This window comes from Neovison vison, chromosome 11 (assembly GCF_020171115.1).
Source record: "Neovison vison isolate M4711 chromosome 11, ASM_NN_V1, whole genome shotgun sequence".
NCBI lineage: Eukaryota > Metazoa > Chordata > Mammalia > Carnivora > Mustelidae > Neogale > Neogale vison.
In genome coordinates, this window is record NC_058101.1 from 46,145,947 (window position 1) to 46,158,970 (window position 13,024).

General features: G+C 35.2%; 1 pseudogene; it reads left to right on the forward strand.

The window, feature by feature from the left end:
* The first annotated feature begins 262 nt into the window (after positions 1-262).
* Positions 263-13,024, forward strand: part of LOC122890218 — a 134,107-nt pseudogene continuing 121,345 nt past the window's right edge.

A 13,024-nucleotide genomic window follows, 5' to 3' on the forward strand; every position in this document is an offset into this window, starting at 1 on the left:
ACTCGAGCAGCTAATTATTCCAGGGAACTATCCAAGATGCTTACAGGCAACTAGAGGGCCAGATTCGAGAATCTGACAATACAGCTTCATGCTAATATTGTTAACATTAATGCCAGTAAGGTAGAAGTAGCTTCAGTATCTCAATTTGTTGCCTTTATGAAAAAATGTTGTAGGATGGGGGAAGCAATGGTTTGGGTTCATATCCATGGGTGGATTGCTGATATTCGCTGTGGTGTGTTGCTTATGGTGCATTTGCCCCATGATGAGGATTCGTAAAAGAGACACCATTGCCATCAAACAAGCTCTGTTATCCATTGAGTCCGGACAGTTGCCCCAGGTATGGCTCAGTATGTTGGATCGGTAGTCAAAGACGGGTAAGATCGTAGGCGGAATATACCAACCTAAGACAGGACATGATCCTATAAGCATCATGATCCAATGACGGGTAAGGATATTCTTGGCCTTGCGACAACCTAAGACAGGCACGACCCCTGCTGAGTCTTTCCTTCTACCATAAAACAAAAAGGGGGAACTGTCGAGGGCGGATGCTCCAGGGGCCCGGAGATCCGTCAACCGCAGAGCTTTGTAAAATGGCGCCTGGTGATTTGCCAGAAGGTGTGTCTAGAGTGACTGATCGTAAACAGGAAGTACTACCTATTGGCTGTTGAACTATTGCTATGCTGTGGGTACTTGGTCACAAGCTTAAGATTGGTGGATGCATATTGCTGTCTATGCTAATTGGCTTAGCTCCCCTATATAAGCGATGACCATGGGAAATAAAGAGCTTTTTTTGAAACCCAACCAGATGGAGGGTCGTTATTATCACTGCTGGACGGCGATAGGAAGGATGGGTTGTTATTTGTTAGATTTGCCCAGTACATTCTGTAGTTGCTAGGTGATACCAGCCAGCACCAGCCTAAAATACTTAATAATCTTCAGATTAACTTTTCTTGTTACTTTCCCTTTAAGCAGCCCAAGGCACCTGGACCACAGTGATTTAGGCTGCATTATAAAACTCCTGGGATTAAAGAAATTTTCTGATTGGTTCACAGATTAATGTAAAGGATAGATTAATTTTTGTGGACTACTGGTTCAGCTGAAGCAGCTGCTCGTATTTTAAACCACTAACGTCATCATATTCTAGCATACAGAAGTATGGTTTTCCTAAGAATGAAGATATCCGAAAGAGGAACTAATAAGGCATATCTAAGCAGGGTGTTTGGTAATCATGAGATAAGACTCTAGAGGGATTAGAAGCATGAGGATGCATTTCTGTCAAATTATTAGTTCATGATAACCCGTTCCTCCTTGTCACACCTGGCTGCATAATTCCTATCCAATTAAAAGTGACATTTTCTGGTGATGTTAGCAATTTAGTTGCACACTTTCTTTTTTATTTGAGAACCTTCTTGGAAGACTGATCACTGAAGACTGGAGATGTCTTTGTTCCTCAGATGCTGTTATACATACTTAGTGAGGAAAAATTGTCAAAAATATGTTGCATTGGGCCTGGCTATTGAACGGTGAAAGTTATTCCCCTGTTGTTTGGTTCAAGGCCACGATGCAGTCTGCTTCATTTGTTCCGTTTCACCAATCACTGCTGACAACTATTCGTCTATTTTTAAGAAGTCCCTTTTCATTTAAATTAATTGAATTGCATGTTTCTTATAAATAAGGAATTGGTTAAAATGAGGGACCCTAATTCTAAATCATATTTTAAAAAATTATCCATTGTACTTGTGTGAGCTTTGATGAGGAACAGTTTCCAAAATCACCAACACCCCCTTCCTCAACTGGAAAAAATCATCTTCCTATATGGTCTCTCCACTTCTTCCAGAATAAAGATCTATCTCCTTGACAAGCACACAAGGTCATTCATGATGTGTCTCGAACCTTCCTATATTTGCTTAACTACCCTATACTTTATCATACTAAAATTGTACTTTTTTCCAAAAATGCTCAGTCCTGTCACTTATATATGTGTCCACATTTACTATTTCCCTAGCTGCAAATGACCAATGAAATCTTACTTACTCTTTAAGAATCAGTTCAAATATCTACTACTTTTAACCCTTTGACTGCTCTAAAGGAATAATTTTGCTTCTCTGTCATATGTTTACCAGGTTGACTTACCATTTATATTTTAGTTCATCATATTTTGATTCCTTGATTATCCATATCCAACTAGGTAAATTATGTGAAGGAAGGTATTAGATCTTCTACAATTCAGTAGGCCAGATATCTAGGATAATAAGTACCTGGTTCTCTGCAGGGGTTTTTATTGCTTGAATTTACAAATAAAAATGCAGGCACCTAGGAGCCTACCCAGAGGCACACACAAAGTTAATAGGAAGCCTGTGATTAAGATTCAAATAAATCAGGCTAATAGGTTGTCAACCACACCAATTAAAAGAGGTACAATATTTTAAAAAAATATTTAGAAGAGGATTAACTAGGACTCAAAGCACAGGCTTCTTGAATTAATCATTATAAATAAGGGGATAATTAAAAATAAAAATTGGAACCAGAACTCTATGTGTTTCATCCCCTAAGAACAAGAATCATTTCCATCTAATACAATAAATAAAATAGCATTCATTGCAATATTCAATGAGCTATAGAATCTAAAGTGAAATCAGGAACTTAATTCTGTGTTTTATCTACTCCAGGCCTATTAATGAAAATTAAATTTCAAGTTAATAGCAATAAGATGAAAGCACATGAGTTCCACAGAGTATTGTAAAAGGGTAATTTAGTATGTAAAAAGAACAGAAGCATTTTTAATGTATAATATTTTTAAATTATTGTATTACAGATAAATTCACAATTCCCACTATCATTTATATCTTAGATTCCTTTTATAAACAATTAAATTTTAAGACAAAACATCATTGACAGTAATTTTCCATGAAGAAATGGAAAATGCAGCAGTTTAGATGTTTTTGGCTATAACAATCAAATAATTAGCTAAAACAGACATGAGAATGGCTAAAATGCATTTTTGCAGGTGGTGATAACTCTGGGACAAATGTACCTGGATTGGTTCAGATATTCTTAGATATTTTCCACCAGGACATATGAGGGCTGTTCCAACTCCTGCTGTCTTATATAGATTCTACAATATCCAGGTAAAAACAAGGAGCATTTACTACTAGTTTTGTTTTTAGTTAGAGAGAAACATTATTTCCAGTAGTCTCCCAGTAGTCATTTCCTCCATTGTCATTGACCTGGGGTGGTTAATAAGCTATGCCATAAAATCACAGAAGGCTGAGAAAGTAGTTGGTATTTTCAGCTCTTCTATGAGGCAGCAAGCTTCATCACATCCTGTGTATATTCCTACAACTACACTTATTCTATCACGCATGTATCTTCCCCTAGACTGTAGGCTTATTGACGAAAATAATTTTAATTCATATCCTTAATGGTTTAATAAATTTATTTTTCAATAAGTGAAAGAGAGAAAGAAAAAGAAGGGAGAAAGGAAATGAGTAAATTTTAAATGTGGCAGAACTCCTCCCTTGGCTAGAGAAAAATACCAAGCTAACTGAGCAACACCAGAATGGTATATCAATCTTCTTTATTTATTGAAGCTCTTTTGGAATATTATTATGTATATATACACTCAGGCTTCTCTCCAAAAGCCAAGCTACAATTCCTTTCCCCTTGGCTCAATATACTTGCCCGGGATGCTACTTAGTTTTTTAGAGGTTGCATTAAAAGATCCAAAATCAGATAAATAATTTAGCCATTGCTACTTTTGATTGCAAGAAATTCTTGTTTCCTTCAAATCATGTCATCATTCTGAGGCTGTTTAATTTTTAACCACAATGAAGTTGAAAATATCACCTGACTGGGTGGGTAATTAGGTAAAAATAGCAGAAGTATGAATTGAATACAATTCTGCTGCTTTGATGTATAGCTTTGGAATCAAATGTGCACTACTTAGAGCACAGACTTTAAGTTCCTGTGGTCAGCTCCTTGGTTCATTCATTTTCAAATGCCAGCCTATGCTATATGCTAACAAAGGTCAAGACTTAACTGTAATATAATGCCCTTCACAGTGAATATTGCAAAATAATGGGCTTAGTCTCACTGAGGTCCAAGGCAGAGGGCTTTCTACAGCTCTACAAGGAACAGTAATAAAGCAGAAAACATAGCCTGGAGTAGCTTAGTGCTTTTCAAATGACCAGCACTGCTGAAATCTGTCTCTTAATAATAGAATGAACATTTCTGACAAAATTCATGGCTTAATAGGAACAGTAGCATAAATACTTTTAAAAAGGAAAACTCGCAAAAAAAAAAAGTACTGAAGGAAACAAAATTGTTTATCTTTCTTGTTGATAAGCATGAGTTGTATTTAGACATGCTTTATATATGCCACCCTGATCATAATTTAAACATAGTTTGTTCTTAGAGCATAGCAATTTTTAAGGGTCATTCTTAATTTACATTTCATTCACTTCTTACTTTATTATTGCAATAATTGCCTTATATATACTTGACCTCAATGGGTTCTTAGTGTTGCTAAATGAGGAAATACGTGAGTAAATTATTGAAAAACTCCTTTCCTTCTTTCTCCTACCTTGAGGTTGTCTTCACCAACATCAGTGCTGCACATGACTCTTTCATATGGGAAGGCCATCCACTGTGCTTTCAGATATAAATTCCTTGTTTTAAATTGTCAGTTACATTTGCAGAACACATCCCTTTTATAAGAATGTGCCATTATGATATTATAAAATATTACCTTGCCAGATATATGATCAGGCTCTTGAAAATATAACTCATTTACCACTTAACATTATGACCTCTATTTAGCCCAGTGCAGTCAACCAAAAGGTGGTAAAATATTTCAATAAATATTTATTAAACAAATAAAAAATATAACAAGTACTACTAGCACTATAGAGGAATTTAAGACAATCAGTAATCCTAGCTTTTAAGAGAATTAAAATCCAGTGATAGAACATGAAATAACAAAGCTAACTCACATTTATAATTTTGAAAATTACTTGTTGATGAGAGTTCAGAGAGAAGTGTTCTCTCTGATGTTGTTTAGTGATTTAGTGATTTAGACACATGACAAATCATCAAATATTTTAACTGGTATTACAACTGTAAAATGATACCTCAACATAGAAGATGAAATAAACTTTTTTTTTGTTTTTTCTGGGATGCTTTAAAGAAAATGTGACATATGATCTGGGTAAATGGAGGAAAACTTCATCAGCACACAAAGGAAGAGAAAAAGTCCAGAAGTTAGTATCAAGAACAAAAGTTCTGAGATATTGAAAGGGTGAATTAGAATAACAGAGAAGAGTGTGTCATGACTTAGCCATAAACTTTTATGAGAAGTTAGGATCGGGGAGTGGTGGAAAGACAAGGAATAGAGCTTACAAAGTTGATTGGTGCTATATTTTGAAGAAAATAATTAAAGAATTTAAATGTTGTCCATGAATAAAACATTATACAATACCTATACAATTTTTAAATACAATTTTTTCTAGGTATAGTGGATAAAACATAAACAATATTTGTGACAGAAATGATTAAGATGCAGTATTTTCTATCAAGGAGCTGATGGCTTAGAGAGGAAGACAAACTAGTGATGAGCTACTATAGCATGGAACATGAGAGATATGTCTAACGGAATATGAAGGTAATCAGAAAAACAGAAAATACTGTAGGTCTTTCAAATAAAGTAAGTATAATATCAGTTAATTGGTTATACCAGTGATTAAAGAGCTAAGAAGCTAAATGAATATTAAAAGCAGCAGAAAACCACAACCAAAATAGGTCTAAAGGCACAAAGGGGAAACCATGGTGGTTCCAGAGTCCAGAATTCAGGACCATCTGGTGAGGGTCACTACCACGATGGGAGGTGTTATTACAGGGTTTGAAACCACTACAGGTAGAATTATCCAGCTAGAACTAGGACTACAAAAGAAATCAATGCCAGAGATATCTCTTGATGATGAATGAGAAAGAGAGAAAGAGAGAGAGAGAGATGGATGTGGTTTTCTGGTATATCAATCAGAGCCAGGGAAAAATAGGGAACATGTGTGAAAATTTACATAAAAATTATCATTAAACATGTGAAATAGAGGATATGTAAATAATAACAGAGATTTAAAAACCTCCTGCAAAGATGTGTTTAAAATGCATTTTTCTGGACAAGTTGAAATTAAATAGATGAACAAGGGAAAATATTTTTAATAGGAGGGAACATGTATAAAACTATAGAACTTATAAAAACAATTGCTTTCAGAGAAATTTAAATATTTCAGTATGGTTGGTGATAAGAGCATTTATGAAAATCTAACTAAGGACAAGTCACTGGGGTAAGGCTCTAGCCATATTGGATCAATGGAGACTCATAAAAACATTTTATCTAAGAGAGTTGCCTAACCAGAATTAGGATTTAGAAAGATTAATCAAACATAATGGAGGATATATTTCAAGGTCAAGAGAATGAAGGTTAAGAGACTGGAAGATTTACCCAAAGGGAAAATTGTGTGTCTTGAAATTGAGCAAAGGCCATGAGAAAAGAGAATGGACATATGGAACATATATTTAATTGACTTTGGGGAAAATATCAGGTTGAAGGTGAAAAGCATAAGAAACTTAGTTTAATTTTTTTAATTTTGAGGTCCATGAAGGATGTCCAGGATTTGACAATGAGGTATTCAGTCAAGGAACAATTTGGGGAATTCTTAGCATTTGGAAGTAGTTAAACTAATGGAAGCAGGTGAGATGTCAATATAATCAATACAGTATATGGAGGAAAACAAAAAGATGACTGAGACTAAAAGTCATTGAATTATTAAGGTTAAAAGGAATGGTAAGTTAAAGAAGAACCATCCGAAGACAGAAAAGTCAGAGCTGAAATTGTGCTCTTCTGGGGCACTTTTGGCTTCAAATCAAGTACTTATATTCTCCAGTTTGGTGTTAATCCCACAGGTAGTCTGATCTTTTCCAAGATGATGTTCCAGACTCCCATGCCGCAGGGAGGATATCCACTTTGAGTACATTCAATCCCATCTTCCTGTTGGGATCCAGTTGCCTCCACTAGCTGCTGTATTTCAAGCTTTCAAACTACCACAAAATCCTTTGTTTCTTTATCATGGTAGTGGTGGTTGCTTTGGCCTTTGTTAATCTCTGGGTGTCACTTTATCTCCTGTTGGCTTTTGACTTTTCTTTAAACATTTTAATCCATTTTTAAAACCCTTCTTTTCCAAATACTAAGAGTAATTTCTGTTTTTCTGTTTTTATCATTAGACTGTGACTGATACAAAAGTGTATTGGGGTCATGCAAAACTAAGAAGGGGGTCTTTAAAAGAAGGATGTAGGGACACCCAGGTAGCTCAGCGAGTTAAGCTGCTGCCTTTGGCTCAGGTCATGATCCCATGACAAATCCCATTGACAAATATCAAGCACTTATTACACTACTAGATGCTAAAAGTAATTGAAACAGTGCCAGTATCTTCACATTCAATGTAATTCCAATCAAAATGACAATAGAATTTTTTGAGGAATTTAATAAACTAATTCTATATTTTATGTATGACTTAAAGTGTCTCAAAGTAGATAATATATTCATGAAGAAGAATGATGATGTGTTGGTAGATGACATTATTAGCATAGGGACAGGCAGATAAAGAATGTATAGAAAATAATGGAAAGGCCAAAGAGGCCAAATCTTATATAGGAATTTAATATATATAAAAGAGATAGCATTATACATAAGTGAAGAAAATATCAATAAATTTTGCTGAGACAATTACCCTCCATATTAGAAACAAATTAAATTGGTTCCCACCTCATTCTTACACTCCAAAAAAATAAATTCCAATTTATTTACACTTTAAATGTGAACTGCATGGGCCAACACTTTTAGAAACCATGAAAGAATATTTTTATGACATTTTATGTAGGCAGTACTTTCTAAAAGTAAACAAATTGTGCAAAGCACAAACCTCACATACCTATAAATACTACCATATCAAATTTTAGAACTTTATGTCAGTAATCTTTTGCTAAATTAAACCTACCCCAATACTTAGTGGCTTGAAAAAACAAACATGTATAATTAATCATGAGAATATGAGTCAACTAATAAGTTTAGCTGATTGGCTATGCTCAGTTGATCCAGGTTCAGTTTTTATGTATATTGGGGTCAACTGATAGATCAGTGGGTAGTCGACTGGCTGTTGTTGGGGCAATGGTACTGACAGAGCCTTATATCTCTCATTCAGCACATGAGCATGGGTGTGCCCACATGTTAGTAGCAGTGTTCTGAGAGAGAGAAAAGATAAGCCCTCTTGAGGCACGGACTCAGAACTAGCACAATGTTGCTTCCTCCAGATTATTTTGGCCAGAAAAAGCTAAATAAAGCCTATCCAGATTTAAGAGGTGGGAAAATAGGTTCTATCTGCTGGAAGTTCATAAAATGTTACTATAAAAAAAGTAAAAATATAAGCCAGGGAATATATTTATAATAAATTGGTAAATAATTTGTTCAAAAAGCAATGAGATGTATTACTGTGGATTTGGGCAGAAGAACAAATAAATTGAACAGTTAACTAGAAAAGAGAACCTAAATCTTAGCCTTATATACATGAACTTATAACGTATGAGGGAAGGTATTTCAGATCACTGTAGAAAGCGAAGAAATTTTCAGTAAAATGGAGCTGAAAATGCATGGTCATAAATCTGGAAAAAATTTAAAATGTGCACTACTTCCTATGAAACACAAAATCAATATAGAAGTATCTCCAGCCAGGATCACAGTGGTGGAATAGATTTTTTAAAATTGCCCAGCTGCAAATTTCATGCAGCAGGAACTATAGGCAGTAAAAGAAAAACAGACAAAAAGACACAAACCAGTAATAGTTATCAGTCTTAGATAATTCAAGTAGATGAAGGAGCATGAAATAATAGAAAACCTAAATAATATCACTAATAAGGTATATGTGATAAATGCATATATACATCCACATTCCCAGACAACCTCAAGCCCTGATATATTTATTATGTACTTTATACTGACAATGCGGAAAGCAGCTTCTTTTCAAAAGCCCTTGTTATGTTTACCAAAATTGATCAAACAGATATATTGGGTCAGAAGACAATTAATTTTTGAAAATAGAAATAATAACATTCTATATTCTCTAAACAAAATGCAATAAATTATTAAACAAGGACTTTCTAGTTGGAAGGTTAGATAGATCTCATTAAACAACTTTTGAATCTCAAGAAAAATATAAAAAACAACTGTGGATGTCCTAGATAAGGAAACTGTGACCAAACATAACTCTGGCTAGAGGAAAATTTCTGAGAAAGAACTCAGAAAAATATTCATGGAATTAAATGTTTAAATCAGTAAAAGAAAAAATAAATCAAAAACTAAAACAAACAGGGCACCTGGGTGGCTCAGTGGGTTAAGCCTCTGCCTTCGGCTCAGGTCATGATCTCAGGGTCCTGGGATTGAGTCCTGCATCGGGCTCTCTGTTCGGCAGGGAGCCTGCTTCCTCCTCTCTCTCTCTCTCTGCCTGCCTCTGCCTAGTTGTGATCTCTGTCTGTCAAATAAATGAATAAAATCTTTAAAAATAATAATAATTTTTTAAAAATAAATTAAAACAGGTACCTTGAGAATCATAAAGGATGAAAAAAACAAAGAAAATATTTAAAGAAAATGAAAGAATTGGGTAATAAGTTAGAAAAAGAAAATAAATTTATCAAAAAGATGATTCTTTGGAAAAAAAATGAATATAAGTTGACACATTATTAGGCAGTCTAATTTTTTTATTATGTTCAATTAGCCAACATATAGTACACCATTAGTTTTTGATATAGGGTTCAATGATTCATTATTTGCATAAAACCCCCAGTGCTCATCACAACATGTGCCTTCCTTAATACCCATCACCTAGTTACCCCATCCACCCCCACTTCTGTAACCCTCAGTTTGTTTCCTAGAGTCCAGAGTTTCTCATGGTTTGTCTCCCTCTCTGATTTTTTCCCATTCAATTTTCCCTCCCTTCCCCTGAGATCTTCTGCTTGTTCTTTATGTTCCACATATGAGTGAAACCATATGATAATTGTCTTTCTCTGTCTGACATATTTCACTCGGCATAATCCCTCCAGTTCAACCTATGTGGATGCAAATGATGGGTGTTCATTCTTTCTGATAGCTGAATAATATTCCACACACAGAAGTCCAGAAATGGGTTCTTGCATGAGTACGAATATAAGAAATGGGTGTAGGGAACTAAAGAGCAGAAGTTAGGATAGTTAAGAGAGAAATAAATACATTGACTTATTAATTCTGTGAATTTTTAAAAAATATGTTTTAGTGAACCTAGCCTTGTGGTTATGAACTGGATGGGTAGATTAAATTCTAAAGTGTACACACACAATTATTCTCTTTTAGAAGATAATATATAGAATTCTTAAAAGCCTGTGTGAGAAAACATTTATTTAAACAGATACAAGAGTGTAATCCATAAAGAAAAAGTTCAAGTACATTGAGATTAAGAACTATCAAAAGGTTTATCAAAAGGCATAAAAACAAAAGCTGGAAGATACTCCCAATAGTACTACATGTGACATAGAGCCAACAAGAAATAAACTGTGAAATTCTATAAAGAATTTCTATAAAACAATAAGGAAACAATTTTATTTATTTTATTATATTTTATTATTTATTTATTTATTTGAGAGAGAGAATAAGCACAAGCCAGGGGAGAGGCAGAGGGAGAAACAGACTTCCTGCTGAGCAGGGAGCCTGATGTCCAGGACCCTGGGATCGTGACCTGAGCCGAAGGCAAACACTTAACAGACTGAGACACCTAGGTACCCCAAGAAAACCATTTTTTAGAGGTCAAAGGACTTGAGTAGTCATTTCAAACAATAGAACACAATGCACCACAAAGACATGAAACAATGTGCAACCTCCCTAATAGCTGTGGACATGCTAAGTGAAAACCCATTATACAAATTATTGTTTATGTCACCATAAATTTATATTATACAAATATAACAGATTTATCATAATTAATGTGTGTGTATACAAAGATAAGTGATGATATTGCTAAGAGTAAACATTGATTAAATTGCTTTCTATAACACCTTCACATGACCCAGTGAAGCAGTAACAAGTTACAAATCAGCAATGTCTTTTTTGGCTCCAATGCCATAGGTGATGTGTGCAAAAACATTCGATGTTAAGTTTATAATTTAATCTTTAAATATTCAGTGAGAAGGTGAATGAATTTCACTAGCAGTAGGTACAGATGATACTGAAACACGTGTATATCTTATCTGGGGGAGAGGGAGAGTACTTGACAAATATGGAAAACATTATCCTTTTTTAGGAGGATACACACAGGTTTAATCTTGTTTGACAGCTAACGTGTTCATAGAGTGCAAGTATGTGCGGATGAGTGCCCAGGCCTGAGTAGGGGCAAGACTTTTCCTTCCTTCTCCCAGGGTGTGTTTTGGTGCAGCATCTAGAGGGCCTGTGTGTATGTGCATGGCCTTAGTTCATCCCAGCTTCAAGTTTCTCAAGACCATAGTGGCGATGCTTGGCATCCAACACCAGCCCTTCCATTCCACACCTAAACAACCAGCTGCTCCTGTATTCCAGCTGCAGTCACACCCTGACACTTAATCCAATTCTGAGTTCTCAGCAACCAGAAGGAACCAGAAGGTTCCGTTTCTGGGGCAGCCACTCATCTTCTCGAAAGTCTGAGTATCAGTTTTCAGGCCTGGTGCTCTTCTAATTTAAGTTCCTTCCGTGTTCACTCTCCCTCAGTGTAGAAATAGTATCTGCTTCTTCAGTCACTAGTTTGTTCCCCACAGAATCCTCCTTTACCCTTGTTGAACATTATTCATCTTCTACTACACTTTCTGGTTCAAATTACTGGTGTGATTTTTATCACCTGACTTTCTGTTATATTAAGTCCTTAATAATATAATGAGTAGTTTCAATGGAATAATATGTTACATACAGGAATTTTCTCGTCCTTCACCTGGGCCTATTATAGACCTTCAGTATGGGCAGTCATTCCCCTGGGTTTTAATGAATTGAAAACACGTGAACTTCTACCAGAAACTCATGGATAAATCAGTCCCAAACATAATGTCTTAAGTGTATAGATTTCTAGGTTGCAGAAGGGTAGACCCCTGGAAGTGGAGACTGGTGAAAATAAGTTATCTTGCTTTGTTTTTAATGTGTGAATGTCATACTGCTTCATAAATCATTATAATACTTTGAATGCTTTTCTTTGCTTAAAATTTTATCTTGGGGCACCTGGGTGGTCTATAGGTTAAAGCCTCTGCCTTCGGCTCAGGTCATGATCCCAGGGTCCTGGGATTGAGTCCCCGCATCGGGCTCTCTGCTTGGCAGGGAGCCTGCTTCCCTCTCTCTCTCTCTGCCTGCCTCTCTGCCTACTTGTGATCTCTGTCTGTCAAATAAAATTAAAAAAAAAAATTGTTTTAAAATTTTATCTTAAAATATCTATAAAAACTTGAGTAGAAAAGTACAAAAAGGAAAGAAGACAAAAGAAAAAGAAAGAAGACAAAGAATAAAAAATAAATTTAAAATTGTGTGGGTGTGGGTGTGTGGCAGAGAGAATTAGAAAGACCAGGTAATAATGAAAAAAAGGTCACAGAGGGAGTTTCACATCCTGGCTAATCTTCTCAGTGTGAAAAACACTTAAGTATAACTAGTTGCAAAGGATTTACAAGGATGCTTGATAAAAGTATCTTTAAGTACTTAGTTTCCATTTACAAATGGATGCTAATTGCAAGCACTCAATTGTGTTTTACAACCAAACTACCTTCCTTTGAATTACCATTGTCCCTAAATAGTTGAGAAAAGGAAGTTGAAATGTTATGGGTACTTCAATTCTCCCTGAAAGCTTTTACAAACAATTACATTAAAAGTTAAATAGGTTAACATTTTATAACACACATAAAATACTCCCAAAAAGGGAAAAAGGGGGGGGGGATTTTCTGATCT